Source organism: Bufo gargarizans, chromosome 3 (genome assembly GCF_014858855.1).
Source record: "Bufo gargarizans isolate SCDJY-AF-19 chromosome 3, ASM1485885v1, whole genome shotgun sequence".
In the NCBI taxonomy this organism is placed as follows: domain Eukaryota; kingdom Metazoa; phylum Chordata; class Amphibia; order Anura; family Bufonidae; genus Bufo; species Bufo gargarizans.
Window position 1 is genome coordinate 248,145,548 of NC_058082.1, and position 4,810 is coordinate 248,150,357.

The 4,810-nt window shown below is 47.8% G+C and overlaps 1 long non-coding RNA gene across 1 annotated transcript; it reads right to left on the reverse strand.

Moving 5' to 3' along the window:
* Positions 1-3,924: 3,924 nt before the first annotated feature.
* LOC122933257 lies at positions 3,925-4,329 on the reverse strand. Its single transcript, XR_006388400.1, has 3 exons — positions 4,275-4,329; positions 4,109-4,171; positions 3,925-4,034 (listed from the first exon to the last, which is right to left on the reverse strand). It is a non-coding gene; the product is annotated as an uncharacterized LOC122933257 (long non-coding RNA).
* Between the last annotated feature and the right edge of the window lie 481 nt (positions 4,330-4,810).

The following is a 4,810-nucleotide window of genomic DNA, read 5'->3' on the forward strand; positions in this document are numbered from 1 at the left end:
CCTCCTTATCTGTAGTTACTTTCACTATTTTTATATCTATGTCCCGATGTATTAATATACTTACTCCTGTCGCATATGCTGAATATACTGAGTGGAAAGAGTGTTGCATCCATGGTCTACCTATCCCGTCCATCGTCTCATTCGTCAAGTGTGTTTCCTGTAAACAGACTATAGCGGGAAGAGAGCGGGAAGAGAGCGTTTCACGGATCCGTTTGAAGGGCATTTCAAACGGATCCGTCAATAAACTGACTAAACGGAGCCAAACGGAAGCAATTCAGACGGATCCGTTTGTACGGATCCGCCTGTATTACGGATCCGTTTGTCACGTTGGTTTCCGTTTTGTCATCCGTTTAGCGGATCCGTTTTGGAAGGAAAAGCATCTCTAGGTTCCATCTTCATGTATTGAGATCTATAGGGTTGTAATGCTCCTATATTTCTCCATGGCTATCTTGTTGAAGTTCCAAAGCTGGTCCGACTTTGATAATGGACCACACCTTTCGGACTCTTGTACACGACTACATGCACTTAAAGATGTATAGTGTTCGTTAGCGGGCCATATGTCCCTGATGGTCATTGATAGTACGTACAGGAGTACAGAGCATCATGATGCTGACCATGTTGTGTCGCAAACTGGGCTATTGTCCCGCTCTCGTATGATCTATTAGTGCAAGACTATATCCCCGCGGGCAGCTCAACTTGCACAGGATGATTGTACACTATGATGCTGTGTACTCTCGTGTACACGATCAATGCCACTATGGGACATATGGCCCGCTCACGGACCGTATGTCTCTTGTGGCATACAGTCGTGTGCAAGAGGCCTTAAAGGGGTTTTCTCATCTCATACAATGGGGGCATACCACTTTAAGGATATACCTACATTGTCTTATAGGCGCGGGACCCTCACATATACTGAGAACGAAGCCAAGAAAGTGGATGAGGTCGCACTGTGCTGCCGCCCTCCATCCATTTCTATGGTTGAGGTGGGGATTAGCGTTTGGCGGTGGACATACCATGGGAAATGTGTCCTACAGTAACAGTGCTCCCCGCTCCGTTCTCAATATAGGTGCGGGTCCTAACAATGTTACCCACACCTATCAGACAATGGGGGCATATTCAAGTGAAATCCCCCCATTGTCTATGTGAATACCCCTTTAAAAACTGTATGTCCCTTGCGTGTCCCTTGTGGTAATCACAATAGTTATATTAGCGTCATCGGGAAATCATTAAACGTTAAAATCACACTTTATTAATGAATTCCTGATGATGCTGACAGACCTTGACTCCCACAAGGGCTCATATGAAAGGGCACAAGATTGAACAATGAACAAGCATTTGCTTGTTCATGTGCCAATCATAGGGTCTACGATCAATAAAGAGCCAAAATTTAGCTCATTATTGATGGTCAGGTTTTAATGGATCTTACGGCATTGGCACTAATGCTGTTTTGATATAAAAACTACAAAGGGTGTTGTAATAAACGCACAGTAGTGAGACTAGGGTAGTTTTTATTTCAACACAGCTATAGTGCCAAGGTTCCCTGTACAGGACAATAAAAACACAGACACAGTGCAGTAAAGTATAATTTTTTTTATTTTTATTTTTACTGTAAATAAATAAAATAATATATAAATAAATAAAATAAATATAAACTTTTTTTTTTTTTTTTATAACTGTTCATAACTTTGAGGGGAGGTGGACTGTCGTGGACTCGCGCTGGGGCTGGCAATGGTAGCCCCCCTGTCCTGGTGAGCCACTGAGGTTAAACTACGGGCCATAGGAAAGGATGCAGGGCGTAATTGTGGGGTGTGGAGAAAGGAAGGGTCTGAGGAGGAGGGGACCCGAGCATGTGTAGAGGTGGAGGGAGTTTGAAAAGAAGTAGGAGGCAAATAAGGGGCAGGAGAAGAAAAAGAAGAAGAAGGAAACACATGCTCGGGGGGGTGGGAAGGGAAAGGTTGGCGGTACTGGCCACTGGTGTGGGATGGGGGGTAGGTGTGGGATGGGGGTGGGGGTGGGGGTTGGGGGCGGTGCATGATTTCCCATGACCCGTTCTCTACCATGATTTTGAACTCATGCAACTGCTCGGGCGTCATTGAGTCCATCAAACCGATCATGTTTAGCCCATAATGGTAGTTTGGGCTGCGTTGAAACGCCGACTCCGCCCCCTCCCAGCGGCGAATCAAGTCAGCAGCAAACTCCATCTGATGTCGGGCAAAACCTTCTAGAGCGTCGGAAACGACCTCTACAAGGTTCGCATAATCGGCTCGACTTGGCCTACCAGATCTCTGCCCGCTCACCAGGGCTCTCAAATTTTGACGGAAACCTAAGAGCCTCTGTTGAGCGGAGGGACCCGGTAGGGGACCCAGATTATCCTGAGCCGATGCATGAGGGACAGGAGGGCTGGCGCTGGCGATCTGTTCTGGTTCCGCCTCAGGAGGTTGGTCAGGCTCCCGAGTGCTGCTGGCACTTCTGTAGAAAAAAAAAGGAAAGTTAGGAATTGTTCTTTAAATAAAACATCCATGTTCTATGCTATGTCTACCGTATACCATAGGGGGCTGGCCAAAACAGGGGAGCCAAACGCTCCACTGTCTCAGACAGCCCCTTACACTCAGACGGAGAGAACAGTTGTCCATCTGACTGTGGGGGGCTGTCCAAAACAGGGGAGCCAAACGCTCCACTGTCTCAGACAGCCCCTTACACTCAGATGGAGAGAACAGTTGTCCATCTGACTGTAGGGGGCTGGCCAAAACAGGGGAGCCAAACGCTCCGCTGTCTCAGACAGCCCCTTACACTCAGACGGAGAGAACAGTTGTCCATCTGACTGTGGGGGGCTGTCCAAAACAGGGGAGCCAAACGCTCCACTGTCTCAGACAGCCCCTTACACTCAGACGGAGAGAACAGTTGTCCATCTGACTGTGGGGGGCTGGCCAAAACAGGGGAGCCAAACGCTCCGCTGTCTCAGACAACCCCTTACACTCAGACGGAGAGAACAGTTGTCCATCTGACTGTGGGGGGCTGTCCAAAACAGGGGAGCCAAACGCTCCACTGTCTCAGACAGCCCCTTACACTCAGACGGAGAGAACAGTTGTCCATCTGACTGTGGGGGGCTGTCCAAAACAGGGGAGCCAAACGCTCCACTGTCTCAGACAGCCCCTTTACAATTTATTTTTTAAACAGTTGTTATAAATATTTACCTTTTTGGTGCCATTGCCTTTCGTAGGAACCCCAGGGCCGCCGTATGGATGTATGTGGCCCCTGAGGTTCCTCCGGAGCCACTCGGGGCCTGAACCTCCTTGTTGTAATCCCTCCTGAAGCGGTCCCAGATAGATCGCCAACGCATTATAACCAGTTTGACTATCGAAAAAAACAATAAAAACTAAAATCAGCATGATGAAAGGAAAACAACAATATTTTAATGTATTAAAATACATATTGTTTTACTTACCATATTTCTCCTGAGCCACGGCATCTAGATCCCCCCAGGTCTCAAAAACTGCAGCAGAGATGTCCCTCCAGAGCCGCTGGGTATGGCGATGATCGGCGTGGTGGCGGTCGGAGTGGTCCCATAATGCTGGACGCTCCTCCACCAGTCGGATGAGGAGCAGGTTATCGATGCTCGGAACCCCGAACTCCTCATCTTCCCTGGTGGAGCCTAGGGAACCCTGAAAAAAAGGAAATACAAAATTTAATGTAAATCCTAATACAAAATGCTAATTAAAACTACTAAATTCAATACTTACACGTCTACGACCGCCATGCTCATTCCCGCGGACTCTGGAGGCGACTGGGGGATCCTCGCTGGCGGCTCTAGGTGCAGATTGCTAATACAAATAAAATTTTTTTTAGAAGACTGTACTTAAATAAAAACAATTTTTACGAAATCTATATATATATATATATATATATATATATATACTTACTTCTTGACAGCCCCGGACCGGGCTTGGTCCACCTCCCCTGGATGCAGGTGATTCTGGTGAGCTGGCCCCGGCAGCCACTTCCGGAGAGCCCTCCGCAGAAGATGATGAAGAAATCTATAATAAGAGCACATACTGATTAATGCAATGAATCAAACAGTAAAAACTCCAAGTGTTGATTTTATACTTACCGGCCACTGGATACGGCGGCTCCTTCTGGGTGGGTTACTCCAGTCTATCTTCTTTGATGACATCTGTACGCAACAGAATACCAGAAAAAAAGCAGATAACGTTAAAGGAACTTGTAGAGCACAATCTCCTCATATATCAACATTTTTTTTTTTTTTTAATACTTACTTTTTTAAATATAGATATGGGCTTCCCCACCGCAGATGTCTCTTTCTCTTTTTTTTTGGAACGACCCTAATAATAAAATGACAGGAGCCATAATCCCCCCAAGTGACATAAACACCCCGAGAGACAGCAGCCCCGCATAGTGCCAGCAGCCCCCCACAATGACATCAGGCCCCCAGTTCCAAACAACTTTCCCACAGTGCCCTCAGCCCCCCCAATGCCAGCAGCCCCCACAGTTCCAGCCACAAACACCCCGCAGTGCCAGCAGCAAACAAAGTTCTAGCCACAAACACCCCCGCAGTGCCATAAGCACCGCACAGTTCCGCCACAAACACCCCCGCAGTGCCATAAGCACCACACAGTTCCAGCCACAAACACCCCCGCAGTGCCATAAGCACCGCACAGTTCCAGCCACAAACACCCCCTCACTGCCAGAAGCACCGCACAGTTCCAGCCACAAAAACCCCTGCAGTTCCAGAAGCACCGCACAGTTCCAGCCACAAACACCCCCGCAGTGCCATAAGCACCGCACAGTTCCA